At 33.6% G+C, this 16,121-nt stretch overlaps 1 pseudogene; it reads right to left on the bottom strand.

Moving 5' to 3' along the window:
- Positions 1–1,390: 1,390 nt before the first annotated feature.
- On the bottom strand, positions 1,391–8,355 carry LOC132544459 (uncharacterized; annotated as a pseudogene).
- Between the last annotated feature and the right edge of the window lie 7,766 nt (positions 8,356–16,121).

Here is a 16,121-nt window from a genome sequence, read left to right on the forward strand (position 1 = left end):
CTTAGTTAAAACGAAAGTAGAAACAGGCGTGTAAAATATATGAATTTAGTATCGTGAAGATCGATATATACGATATAAGATCGCGGATATGTAACTACATTAAGCATCTTCTGTTCATTTATTTTTCATACAAATGAAAGTCTTCAGTGAATGACGTATACAATATATTGCTAGTGGGTATTCCGGATGGATGACCATTTCTTATGACAAACCTGACTTCATAATAACTGTTCCGGATATTAAAACCAAACTATATATATCGCTCTCGACACTTTAGAGTTAGGATACGTGATTTCGCACACTCTCAGTATGTATTTATATACGCTTCTGTCTTATGTATTTTAATACGCACATTAATTACTGCACAGGGGCGTTGTTCTTAACTGGTGTTTACATCCTGGTTTGAAGAGGAACGGGAACGTTATTACACACATTCGTCTAGCCTCCTTATTTTGTTGCTAAGCACGTTTTTCAATCGTATTGTATTTAAAAATCCTAAATTTAGATACAACCAGAAAAAAGTCTCTTAAAATATGAAAAAACATATTCTACCGGATTGAAAGTATATAATATCCTGTTACAAATAAATTAATTCTGACCAGTGTATCATACTGTATTTTATAGATAAATTCTGACCAGTGTAGTATAATGTATTTAATAGATAAATTCTTATCAGTGTTGTCTAGTGTATTTTATAGACAAATTCTGACCAATGTTGTCTTGTGTGTTTTATAGATAAATCCTTACCAGTGTTGTCTAGTGTATTTTATAGATAAATTCTGACCAATGTTGTCTTGTGTGTTTTATAGATAAATCCTTACCAGTGTTGCCTAGTGTATTTTATAGATAAATTCTGACCAGTATATTAGAGTGTATTTTATAGATAAATTCTGACCAGTGTTGTCTTGTGTATTTGATAGATAAATTCTGACCAGTGTAGTATAGTGTATTTTATAGATAAATTCTGACCAGTGTAGTATAGTGTATTTTATAGATAAATTCTGACCAGTGTAGTATAGTGTATTTTATAGATAAATTCTGACCAGTGTAGTATAGTGTATTTTATAGATAAATTCTGACCAGTGTAGTATAGTGTATTTTCCAGTCAAAATAATTGAGAATAAACGACAGACAAATGTCTTCAAATCAAGATTAGTTTTAAAGTCCCGTAATATTACAGGTGTAATAATAAGATATAAACACATTAACAAATGTAATATACAGCAGAAATCGGATTACCTTCACTACATATATGTTTTTATGACAAAAAAAAAGAATATTTCTTATTTTATCTTTAAACGGAAGATAAAAGATCAGCACTCAAACAAATGGCGGACCCCTCTGAATCTCCAAATATAAGGTAAAGGTGATATCAGACCATGTAAACTTGTTAGAAGCACTGCTGGTCATTGCTTCCAGAAACAAGTTTCTCTATTAAAACTATTACTGATCGACTTATCGATGCAATATACATAAGTACAAAGACAGATAAAGTCTTGAATATGTTACTCACAAGCGTCAGAATAGAATTCTGCATTGTGTTCTGAATGGTACGGAAGAATTTGAACGAAATTCTGTAGTTTTTTTTAAATTGATATAGAAGGAAAATGTATTGGCATATCGCACCTCCATAACGCGGTACAAACAAAACAAAGAACCCGTTTGTAATAAAAGTTCAGCTGGTTAGAATGGCTCAGCGGCTCTTTTATTTATAGAACAATCTAGTGATGCAATTGTCACACAAACACAGATATACACTACACAGAACACGCATGACCCCAAAAACAATGAAGGAAAGGGTTTTATCAATCAGCAATAATGACGAGCGTGGGAAGTGTATTTTGTGGAATGTACGCTCCAGACAAATTAAGAATGTTTGGGCTAGTGAAATAAGAAATGCAGATACGATTGTCGTTGAAAAAACATCTCCATTATGGAATATAATCCAAATTGCTTTAAAAATAATGGTCCATTGATGCCGATCCGAACAATAGGTCGCTAAAACTCAAAGAAAGAACATAGGATACACAGGTCTTTTTCCTTAACGTTGGCATCGTAATAGTCATCAAACAGATGATCAGATTCCCGACTGTAGACAACAATGCTTGGATAAACAGGATTAGAAGGAGGTACGGCTTCATTAGAAGTATCAGTGTGCCATCATCTTCGCTTTTAATAGTTTCCTAAAAATTAAGGTAATATATTATATATTTTATAAGGTAATATAAATTATTAATTTTCCTCTCCCGTTTAGTATGTGAGCTCAAAAAACAAAAAAAAAAAAAAACAAAAAAACAAAAAAACAATTAGATGAAAAAGCACCATTAACTACAACTTTCTAATTATAGTTGTTTTATCCATGTAGAGCTTATCAGTGATGCTGATGGTCAAAATGTTGGAAACACAGGTAGCGGGTGAGGAAAGTTAAAATCAGCAAAAGAAAAACGTAAAAGATCAGCCTTTAAAAACAAACCAGGAAGTGAACTAACAATATATATATATATAGGGCATCAAATATCATTTTCGAGAAAAAAAAATGCCATCAGTATCATTTTCAAGGGCAAAATCTGCCAAAAAATCAGTCTCAAGTCAAATAGGACAAAAAGAGGAGTCTCAAGAGAGCCATGAATATTAATCTGAAGAAAATTAGGCCACAATATCATTTTTAAAGGAAGAAACAGCCAAACAGATCAGTCTCAAGAAAAATGGGCCAAAAAGATAACTCGCAAGAAAAATAGGTCAAAAAGATCAGTATCAAGAAAAATAGCTCAAAAAGATCAGTCTCAAGAAAATAGGTCAAAAAGATCAGTATCAAGAAAAATAGGTCAAAAAGATCAGTCTCAAGAAAAATAGGTCAAAAAGATCAGTATCAAGAAAAATAGGTCAAAAAGAGTCAAAAAGATCAGTCTCAAGAAAAATAGGTCAAAAAGATCAGTATCAAGAAAAATAGGTCAAAAAGATCAGTCTCAAGAAAAATAGGTCAAAAAGATCAGTATCAAGAAAAATAGGTCAAAAAGATCAGTATCAAGAGGGCCATTAAGATCAGTCTAAAGAAGTTTAGGCCAAGACAATAAGTCTGAAGGAAAATAGGCCTTAAATACCATTTTCAAGGGGAAAAAAGTCAGACAGGTAAGTCAGATAAGTAAGATCAGTCTCAAGGCAAAAAGATCAATCCTTAGAAAAAAAGGCCAAAAAGTCATAAGTTCAGTCTAAAATGATCAGTGTCAAGAAAAATTGATTTCACGCGTTGTTATCATAGTTCATTAACTAGCATAGAAATGTCGGAAAAAACAGTATTTGTATCTTATTGATACAAAGTTCACATCACCTTACCTTTAATATTGTTCCTTGTAGCCATGAAGGTTTCTCTGGCAAGCATGTATACAATACGTGTATGACGCGGAGTGAGTTGCTTAGCAACATTTAATTAGGCGTTGACATAAATACAGATTGTTTAACAAAAGGGTCTTTGCTTCCTTTATCGTAGATATTACAATGGAACTGGTAAAGTATTAGACGGACAGGATATTGTGAAGTCTATATTGTACTATATTTACATCTGTACTACAATGTCTCTGTATGGAAAAATACTATTACGGGATCTAAGACAAGATACTAGCTTACTAATTAGTGCACTTACTAACCCCTATGACCATCGGCAAATAAACATATTTATAATATGAATGGCAAAACAAATCTTCTTTATAGTTCACAAAATAATTTTTCCAGTTATATAACTTGAATATATAATCTTTGATAATTGCATTATAAACCAGCTCAATATAACAAATATAATGTGTAATTTGTGTAATACTGAATTATAACGTTTATATCAGTGATGTTAAATTTAGGAATTACAATGTTCAGGATAATCTATTTAGTTGATTTATACTTTAAACCTTTTCTTTCTTATTCAGTTGATTTGTTTTTACTCTCCTCTCCTTCACCAGTATTTTGTCATTTATGTTACTCAGATGAAACCAATTAGGCTATATTGACTCAACTGAGACTTACTTGTTGTGAACGAAAATTGTCCCCCACAAAGATGGATACGTTATAAATATTAACACGGGAACTTATTGTTGATCAAGTCATCACTTACCCTGAAAGGCAAGGTCATTTGTAATGTTTGAGGATGTTGGTAATATAGATACGTTATAAAATCAATCACCAATATTCAATCGATGAATAGAAACAAATAATTATCTCAATAAAAGAAATACAAATAATTTTAATTAAATCAAAGATAAACCGCTAACGTAACCCATACATATACTGAAACGTATATTTATGATGTTAAAGTTGATTATCACAGAACAGCCAATTCTGATAAAAAAAAAAAAAAAAAAAAAATGGGATACAATTAAATACAGACAGCAAGCTTGCATAAAGGTTTAGGCTAACATACTAATGTAGCTTAGAACATATTACATTCATGTACACTATTGACAATGTTACTTTGCAAGTTAAGAAGATAAGATTATGCTACATAGTAAACAACTCAACGTTTTATAACCCTGACGGCAGACTTTAAAGATGTTAACCACTATGTCATATTGGTATTTTGGTTATCAGGGCGATGCCACAAATACATAAGCAAAAAGAATCTTGCTTCAGTTATAAGAAAATGTTGCCTTCTATGTTGCATAACTTTTTTTAATGAGTAGTATATGGTAAAATTTTCGGTCAGGAGACGTCGACTCATGCTATGTTCAGTGGTGAATGAAACAATAAACGAAAATGGAATGGGTGAATATAAATCTTAAACAGATAAAAAGTCATTCTGTTCTCAATCCGAGATTCCATAACGAGAGTCTTCGCGTCACTAATTGTTATGTCCTGAACATTCAGCTGTGATTACCCTTTAATCTTTTTTTATAAATCAGAACCAGGGAATAAGTGAAAAGCACCATAAATATATATTTAGATAGGAGAGGGTAGAGTCAAACAATGATTTAAACTACATCATACAGCTGATGCCAAGGTTTGCATGTCTGAACATTTCAGAATGCAGTATTGGGGAACAAAGAACAGAAACTATTTTGGGAACGAGTGGTGTCACTTTTAGTTTCGCTCTGTTGTAATGTATTGTTATCGTTATTTAGTTGTGTTGCTGCAAAATATGACACTTGGCGGTTCAAAATAACGAGCTAACGAAATGAAACAGATTGATAAATGTATATAGTGCTTAGTTTTGATGATATGAGTTGACAAAGATGTCGTAAGAATAGCTCGACAGAGCTAATGTTATATTGTTGTAAGACAAAATTGAAGCTTTAATATGCCGGCAATATATACAAGCGTTGTTCCGATATTTTTAACATGTATTGGTATGAAATATTGCTTACGTATATATCACATGTTGCGGGTCTCATTTGGTCGCCACTGAGGAATTTCTAATAATGTGCATTTCGAAAACAATGAATTTATAATATCAAATTTATCAAAATTACTATATATAGATATATACGACGTACGTGGTACAGAGCATTGCCTTATATTACATTTATAGTTATATACGGTATATAAATTAATGTACATGACTACATATATTGCTCATTGGTCAAATATCTGCCAGATAAACTCGACGGGAAACTGATTTTGAAGTTATTCTCAATTCTTTGGTGATGTTGTTTAGTGAGTAGACCTTTAAAAGGTTAACAGAGACTGACTGATAGAAACAGCTAATTTGCTTTGATTTTGAGTTGTCTAAAAAAGCTGTATATTGACTTCCAGTTAATGATCAACAGAAAAATATATTCTCACCGCCTGAATATATATACTAGGGGCCTGCTACTATTGTTATTATTTTGTTTACAGAAAAATTTATGGACGAGAGAGAAAATTCAATCGCAGCTGGTTAAATGATCACGGGTGGATGAGATACTCATTGTCGAACGACTCCATGTTCTTTGCTTGTTGTGTATTGTTTGAAGACATTGATGATAAAGCTGAAAAGACACGTCCCTTCGTAAAGCCAGGGGTATGAGACTGGGTGAACTTTCCATGTTGTTGAAACGCTGAGTGTTCTGAAATTCACAATAACTGCAAAGCACGAACGGAAAATGTTATGGATGTTGCCTCCGGCAATAAAGATTAAATCATTTTTAAACTTTTACCGTCACAAAAAAAGTGATGTCAAGAATAACAGGCAAATCATTGGTCTTATTATCGAAGTACTGTTACCATGTAGCAGACAAAAAATATTGCCATTCGTGGTCATACTGAGGAAAAAGGTAATTTCATAGCCATTTTTACCATGTGGAGTAAAGGGAACGGCATTTTACAAAACCACTTGAGCAACCCCTATGTACTATATAAATATACATCATCGGATAATCACAACGAACTACTTGATATCTGCGCTGCCAAGATAGTAACACAATATAAGAATCTGATTCACCATCGCGCTACTATGCTATTTTAGCGACGAATGTACTGATAGCGCTACAAAGGAACAGCAATCGATCTGTATTAGATATTTTGTTTATGAAGGTTCTATGGTATCAGTCTGAGAGTTCTTTCTCTATTTTGTTACGGCCGAAAACACGAACGGTCAAACGATCGCTGTGGACAAAGGACTATGACGGTGCTGCAAACATATCAGTTCAGTTTAGGTGTCCAAGCAATATTCAAAGAAATAGAACCATACGCGACCCATGTTCATTGCAAGGCTCACCAACTTAACTAAGCTCTGGTACGTTATTCCTATTTCGCTTGTGTGCGGAATGTGATGGCAACTGTCAAAGTCATAGCGTTTTCGTTCGACAAATCTGCAAAACGACTTCCCCAATTTAAAAACGATCTTGCCACGAACGAAAACGCACGGCTTAAAATGGGAAAGGGACTAAACTAAGGACTCTCTGAGACACTAGATGATCGAGCAGGGCAGATGGCATGAAAATGTTTAAAGCAGTTGTATCTAAAGGATGATGATGATGACAAGGCTAGCGTGTGCCCGCGTTTCAACTCTGCAGTTTTAGTTCATTATCGGATTGGTGGTGGCAGAACATATCCTAAGCATTACTGCGTCTCTGTCAAACTATCTCTAGGAACCGAAGTGCAATCTATTGCAAGCACTGAAAGAGAGCAAGTTCATCATACAGATGTTACGTAACAAACGAGCAGATCGTATGTCTGGGACGAGCTATATCACGATGCAGTTACAATTGCTGCTGAATTTGATATTACACCATCAACAACAAGAAGTGCTGAAAAGTAACTCTGTACCTTGTCTTCCAGGATCACATGGTAACCGAACTGGAAAAAGACTGGTTGACAGTGAGAGGAGGTTTGTGCTGTTGCTCCGATACTAAGAATACGGTATAACAGAACTCGACTCCTGAGAGCATTGAACTTGAACTTTAATAGGCAACATTGTCACAGAACCTCCTGAGAGGGTGAAAAACTGAAACATATAACAAAAATATGTCTTACTTGCACTGAAAACTTGGATTACACCAACAATCATTAACACACAGACTTCTGTATTTAGTTTCATAAGAATACCCCCGTGGGGAGCCCCGAAAATAAACGGAATACTTCAAATATAGCAAATAATACCTATGGCACGTTTTATGTAAGTCTCATGTAATGTCAATCAAACTAAAATGTAATTAAAAGGTCTCTTTCACATGAAATGTTGTTATCAATAACCCATCCCAAGTATTTATGGGAGAATCTGGAAAGCTGAACCATGTGCTACGGCGGGAAAAAGTCACAATTCACAATTTAACACAGTATATATATTTTCAGTTCAATAACATTCTCTAAAAGTTACTCCGAAGTTAGGAGGATAATCATCAACCACAGTTTTGGTCTTAGGACTTCACTTACACCATGGGGGCAGTAGGATCGTAGAAAACACATGAAAAATATCTGGCCTGTCCATCTTCCTGGTAAATCAAAAACGAAAGTAAAAGCAAAAGAGTTTGTGCCAAGGGCAGTAACTCCGACCGACGTAATACTAACTGCGGTAGCGGCACAAGGTTCAAGGTTGAAGCCATTCTTCTTGAAAAGCTCGATACGCATCAGAAACGATTCAAGCAATATACGATGCCAACAATTACGATGCCGACCTGACCGATCCTGACACTTACCGACAAGAAATCGAACGTTGGGGACTCGATGGTCAGTAGCTCCAGCTAACGAAAGGCCAGCAGACATATTCACTAGTCTAAATCTGAAGAATGGTCGGTCAGTAGTATGAATAAAGACTTACCTTCGGTTGGCTATGACAACGGAGAAATTACCATCTCTGGCAAAGTTGCAGATGTATAGGAAACAGGAAGTGGAAATTAGCAAGGCAGTGGAATCCTCCGCTAACGCGAAATCGGACAAAAGACTGGCACACATTATCTAAGATTGACTTTTCGCAGCGATAGATTCAAATTAGCTGAATAACGAAGTCGCAGTGACAAAACGCAAACTATAAGCATTTCAAACAGCGGGGCGAAAAAAAACATAATTAGTTTGGCGAAATAATGATAAATAAGTGGGGCGTACTATTTAGGGTAGCTTAAGTGACTTGTTTTTGGTTGGTTTTATCGCATTACAGATTTGATCGTGATTTCGTTGTGTTGCTGTTAAAGGTGCAATAGCATTACCAAACGAGATAACACATATTAGTCAACATAACAATGATAATCTTTGATCGTATTGATGGTTAAGGATCCACGATATCAACCTTCCCAACCTATTTTGAATTACATTTCAATTTACGTTTAGAAAAAAAAATTAAGAAATAATGATGTTCGAATCCTTCTTGATCCGGCGTCCGTCGGCCATCGTCCTTTCGGTTCTGAAATCATATTTATTGGCTTATTCTTATTTCATATGTAGGTTCGCATTGGTTCTTATTTGTGTACATTCCATTTTTAGAATAATCAGGAAAAACTAGATGTTGTTACTTGACAGTCTTAATTTGCTATAACTATTTCATGTAGAATACTAGGTGGATCCTTCGCAGATTTTAAATGTAGGTTTCCCTTGTTCCGAAGATTTTTTTCATTACTATTTTTTATTTTGGAACTGATCCAAAAATAAGATGACGGGACAAGGGACCATTTTGTATTTTGAAGATAACGAATATCACTATTTCTTCAGAGGATTTTTTTCAGATTTCAAGAAACTAAAGAGAATAACAAAGGAAATAATTGGAAAATGGACAATGTCCAACGTTATTTGGAATCACCATTCATAATTCAGTATTATTGAAATCTGCTACTAACTTTGAAGTGTGTGAAAGATCAAACTTTCTTTTACTAACGCCATGCTCTTCAATTCAATGGTGGGACTCCTAGTATCCCTAGTTTGATGGAATCAAGATAACAGTCATATCGAAATAAATCCGAGTTACGACCATATATTGGTAAAAAATTGAACTACTTAGAAAACCCCTGATATTCAAAAGAATACAAAGTAAAAAACAACAGTATGATTATATTTTTATTGAAAAATGAAAAACCAATAATAGAAGCAATATAACGGGAAATATGATATTTGCAGCGAAGACAAAGTCATAAACAGTTGATAACTAACATACCCAACAAATTAGTTTTGTTATTTATCAAGCACCCACAGGCGATGGAAAATGTATGATCATGATGTCACTTTTGGTGGTATGTATAATCACATTGCCTGTGTAACACACAAAAAGCTATTTGCGATGCGTTGTGACAAAGATTGTACAAAAGACACAAAAGTGACTAGCGCCTTTCAATGCAAATTCAGAATTAGATGCAGTCGAGCGAGATAATGAATTAATTGCATCATTAAGCTCTTTCGGGACAGAGTGAAAAACATGATCGAAGTGCAGACTCATCCCATGATCTGAAAAAGCATTCGAAAAGTTCTAATGATTTTTTTTCCCGTTTTATGTTGACATCTTGAAAACTTCATAAAATATTGTTCGGAAACAATTGAAATACTCTTGAATATGCTGACACGCTTACTTCCTGTATTTACGAATATGAAATAGACATTGACCTGAGGTCCTTTTCATTATTAAGCGCATTTTGTTGTCATTTGAATTCATATTTATAAGGGTAATACGGGTTTTTCATCTCATTGATGTTTTGTAGTACAGTTTAGTAGAATAGTTGTACAAAAACTTTTATATATTTATAGATGTTTTATATTTTTGTCTCGCAGTGTTAGATCTTGACCCAAAAATCCTTCATTTTTTATGACATTTAATCAAGTGTAATAAATGAATCAGTTTCTGTAAGCGTTGTTACACGTTGATAGAAATTTTCAAATGGTGTCTTAATAAGTTGCGAAAATGATTTCTCATAGAGTTGTGAAAGGAATTTGACACAGTTACCGTTCATTCATTTGTGATTCATTACAATACTATAAAGGATTAAATGATATCGATTTCACTTTGATAATTTCAAAACCTTTAAAATCATATAAAATGAAAGAATGCTGACGAATGTAATATTCTGCATCTGATGATTGAATGTTTAAAACAATATATCGTTTTGTTGTTAAAGGTCCCAGATAAGATTGTTGTCCATTTATAGCTGCAATACTCTTGTCGAGATGCCTATTGCGATGAGTACCAGAAACAGAGGAGATTCCAATTTCAGACAGCCAGAGTAGGCATATTTTTTTAGGCTGTCCAAAACCAACTGTGTGCCTTCTTTTGCTAAGTTTTCAGCTTCACGAGAAGTATACTGGCGTCTGTAAAGACAAAGTCAAATGAATCAGACATAGGTATAATTCCATCTTATTTAATTATAATAATACGACCAGACATCGGAATTATTGGACCCACAGCTGCGAGTAATTTGTGTTTTGTAAGGAAGAGAATGTGAATATCATTGGTGTATAAGGACTGTCGGCAGAATGTGATGTTGATATATATTTTACTTGCTATATATATCATAATAGTTGGATCTCATGAAGAATAGGATAACACAGCAAATGTTGTTGATAGTTCCTCGCGCAGTAGTTTAATACATCTTTTTCATTATTCATGGTATTAAGCAATCTGACTACACCTTACCTTTATCATAATTAGTAATCTTGTTAAAACAATACAGTAAAATTTAAACTAATTGAAATCATAGATGGTTTAATATTGGTATGACAGTATTATGACATCTTGAGAAAACTTACTTTTGAATCCGTTTGTTGATGTTAGGGTTTGTTAAACGATCTTCCGCCTGGGTACACAGGCTAGTTACAAGACCCACTAGCACACAAACTGTAACAGTTGTAAACTTGTATTACTATTAAATAACTAATTCTTTCATTTCGTATCCACATTTCCATTTTAGTAAACTTCCCGTATTCTAGTATGAATATCTTTAAACATTTCAGTATTAGTTCTTACTTAAATCACTACTTCTTAATTTCAAAATTTTTAGTTAATGAATAAATTTTGGAAAACTCAATTTTGAACAAATGTCATGGGACACTTTAAATTATGCTTAGTAATAAGTGTAAAATCGTATATATTTTTGATTGCATATTTTTCTTGATTTTCATTGAAATTCAAACCAGTTTTCTGAGCTTAAAATTCGTTTACATATAAAGAATTGGATAAGTTTACTCTTGAAATCACCAAATGTTCTACAGCTTGTATTGCTAGGAAAATGTCATTATACATTTTTCGATCTAGTATAAATCGCTTTAGCTCTGCTAGGAGAGAAAAAAATACACGTTGAGAAAACCGTGTATCATATAGCTATAATTGTATTTCATCAGTTTTTTAATGTACTTCCGTTTATCTTATTCTGTCTGAATGACAATTTGAGAAATGTTATTTGAAACGATTATATACTACATAAGCAGTGATTTAGGAGTAAAAGTTTACATTTTTCAACAAATTCAATCAGCATTTCAATTTTTTTTTTTTTACTTTTAGTTTTAGTACAAAGTGTCCTCCATGGAACAAATGACTTAAAATCCTACAAAATCAGTCAAAAACGTTGCTTTAAGGCATCAAAGAAATTTAAGCTTTCTACATATCTTTAAAAACATTGACCAGTTACCTGCCTTAAAGGATAACTTGCTAATGCATGCATATCATCGTAAAACATCGCAAACATAATTACCTATTGTCAAATACTTAAGCTTCTCCATTTTGATGGTGTTGAATCCGATAAGCTTCTCGTTATGATTAAACATATCTCGATACCACATTTATGTTAGAACCGGGAAATTAAAAAATTAACCAGTAGAACACAATGAGAATATCAATGACCAATGAGAAATGAGGCTATGTAAATAAAGGAGCGGTGGGAGTCTGAAAAGTTACAAGTACAATAACACGTATGGTTGCCAGTGTCAGCAGGAAACAAGACAATGGTTATAGTAATTTATGCGTGTCAAAAGTTTAGATTTTCATAATTCAATAATTGACTTTCCCCATTGTATAATCAACCCTCCAATATTTCCTTCTACGTATACGGACGGACTTCTGATTTCCTATAAAAACAATCGTTCAAACATCTGATTTTGACGATAAATCCAGTGGACCAGGAAAACATTTTATGATATAACATTAAATATACAAAACTATACATTAAGAAGCAGGGCTGGCTGACTGTCGCAATAAAACCGTGTGATAACCATATGTCTAGATTTTAAATATCCCTTACAAAAGTAATGTAATTCTTGCCTATCGCCTATGTTGAATATTGTACTAAGCACAAATAACGAATTAAAATGGGTATACCCAAATAATGACACAGACTATTTATGTTAGAACCAATTTGAAGCGGAATCTCCTTGTAGTAGTCACGTAGCCCACCGAACACACTTAGCAATTCTAATTAGCTTATTAACAAAAAACATGTTTGGTTCTTTTCTACATGCAACGGCGGCCGAATGGTTAAGGCGTCTGACCGCCTTTATCACTACCTCTTGGTCAGTAGTTTGAGGCCTTCATTGGGCAGTCGCCAGCATAGGTCGGTGGTCTTTCTGTACGAACTCCGACTTTCCTTCACCACCCAAACCTGGCACATCCTTAAATGACTCTGGCTGTTCATTGGACGAAACAATAAACCAAATCAAACTACTTTCCACATCTTTCTTTTTTATGTACTTAATCCCTAACTCTACAATTTAGAGCTGAAAACATTTTTACACATTTTTTCTTACTCAAAGACATCACCAGGTCTGATTACTGTTTTATGAATTATATGACCTCATAATAGATAGCTGACTTTTAGAAAATCGTTTAACGATCTATCATATCCTTCTGAATATTTTTTTTGAAAGGTGAAATCGTTATTTATCAAATTTCTTTCCTTTTTTCTTCTTTTACGTCTTCGCAATCGCCATGGTCATTTGCATACGGCGTCCACGGATGCTGGGTCCCTACACTCTTTTCTTTTCTTTCAATTATTCGCTTTGAATTTCCGTTTATCTATTTTCTGAGGACAGAATTTCCCTTTATGTGATTGACTAGCTGCTGTCATGGCTTTATGCACTGATTCAATTCTGTCGTAAGTTCCAGAGGTTAAAGAATTGAAAGTTAATATTTCCAAAATATATTTTTGTGAGAGTGGTTTATATTTTTTCGTTCCGGATACAAAGCGTTTTATGCTCGCAATCTTAACTATGTTATGTGTGAAGTCTTTATCAAATTTTTTCTATATTTTCGCTATTTCTAAAGGATAAAAACCTGTTAAATCAAAAGTAAATTATTGTTACAAATATACTAAAAAGACATGTGATTTTCACTCAAAATTACAACATTTAAGATCTATATTCAACTCGCACTCATTCCTAGGGGATTATTTCCATCGAAACACACGGCATTATAGGGAATTTAGATGTTGAAAACAAGGCCTACATTCTGTCAAACACATCAATCCGTTATGAACAGAAATTCACAAGTTTCAAGTTTTCAAGTTTTATTATTTCAAAATGCAATACAGCTTATAAATACAAGTGCATTATATACGTAATTAAATTATCAAAATCCATATGTAATGTATTTCCCATCACGCCCACACCTCCACACCCAACACACACACACACACACACACACACACACACACACACACACACACACACACACACACACACACACACACACACACACACACACACACACATACTGTCACAACACACACACACACACACACACCCACACACACACACACACACACACACACACACACACACACACACACACACACACACACACACACACACACACACATGTCTAATACATGTAGTACGGGTCAGTTACGTGATGAAATACTGTAAGTATGACGTTACTACAGGTGTATATGTATATGTGACGTCATGAAATACTGTAAGTATGACGTTACTATAGGTATACATGTATATGTGACGTCATGAAATACTGTAAGTATGACGTTACTGTAGGTATACCTGTATATGTGACGTCATGAAATAATGACGACAACAACATAGAAACAATTCATTTAAATCACCGTGGCATATCAATAAAGTACTATTTAACGAGTTATTGACAGATATCAAATAACTGTTATTATACATTTATACATATAACTTAATTAATCCTTTCAGATGATATTCCAATATAATGCTTACTGAGAGAAGAGATTTTTTTTCTTTTAGCAGTATCGTACAACAAATATTTACACAGTCTGTTTAAAGATGTAACAATTTTACATGTAAATAATTCTACTAGTTTATAAACACTTGAACGTCTATAAATGTACTGTTTAATGTACTTTTTTAAAATCATAATATGCTGGACAAAGTAGTACACAATGTACTTCATCTTTAACGTCATTTTTATTACACAGTGTACATACTCTCTGCCGTCTTGGGATGTTATTATGGCGCCCAGATTTTATCTTATTATTTGTGTCCTTGCAAGCGAAATTGACTCAATATTTTTTTAACTAAAAAAATAGAGAAAAAAATAATAAACTATATGAAATGTCATGTTCATAATTGTTTTCCTGCAAACAAAACAATGACATAAGTACCCATTTGTACCATGTCAGATCATTTCCGATTGTATTTCAAAGATAAAACAACGTATCCTGGTTGGCATCAGTCTGTACATAAATCATATGATCAACTCTGACGGAAACTGCATCCGACAGATATCTCGTTATCAAATACACTTAAACGGAAAAATAGCATTACTAGTGGGAAATATTAACATTTGGCAGAACATATGACACCTAGGAAAATTGAGCTCTATCAATATTATATATATGTTTTAATGCTGTATATATGTGGAATGATATGAAATTATTTTCACATATGTATTGGTTTCTGAATTCACAGAAGTTTATATACTAGTAATAGAATAGGCGAATATCAGATTTGGTAATAGTGTATCGATGTGGTGCGGCATTTTATATCATGGTAAAGTGAATCTGTTTGGAAGAAGACATTTCAGTTTGGCAGCTGTCGATTCTACACTGTTGTCCAACTGCATTGAGGTACTCTTTCTTTATGAAGGTACTTTTAGAATGTGACAGTTCACCGGTTGATGGCCTTAATGACCTTTTATGTGTTGACGGGCCGTTAAGACTGTAATAATAATAACAACAATAATAAAGATCTTAACTTATTGTAACAATAAATCACTTGCATCCAAAAGCTTTTTACTACAAGCCTGATGTGTAGGAAATATTGAAAAGTGTCCTGCACATGTTATGCTCGGGAAGTTTACCTTAAACGGAGCTCATCTACAAGTAGTACAAGCATACCTTAACAACATTATAAAAAACATTAGATTCTCCATTTAGATGGTGATGAGTCCGTTTTAATTGACAAAATACTGATGTTTAAATTTCTATGATAAGCAGGTAAACAGAGCAGTACTCGAACACAAATGAAATCGCTGGAATATAAAGGAATACTTCCGTGAAAAGACTACACTCACTAAAGGCGGGGCTAAGCTACATAAATGCGTAAGAAATTATCGTCATATTGTCCATATTGTAATTAAAATAAATTAATTTCAAACATCTAACGAATGTGTACCACACGTCTACCGTGTCTGATATTTACAAACATATAACACAAGGCCACGGATCAGTGAATCAGTGAATATTAGTGTATAAGAAATGAAATTACGTCTGTGTTGTGATTTGTGTTCTTAATAATAACGAGTATGGAATGAGGAATATTGATAAAATAACAAAATA

This window comes from Ylistrum balloti, unplaced genomic scaffold (genome assembly GCF_031769215.1).
Source record: "Ylistrum balloti isolate Yb309-2 unplaced genomic scaffold, AGI_CSIRO_Ybal_v1 Utg369798, whole genome shotgun sequence".
In the NCBI taxonomy this organism is placed as follows: domain Eukaryota; kingdom Metazoa; phylum Mollusca; class Bivalvia; order Pectinida; family Pectinidae; genus Ylistrum; species Ylistrum balloti.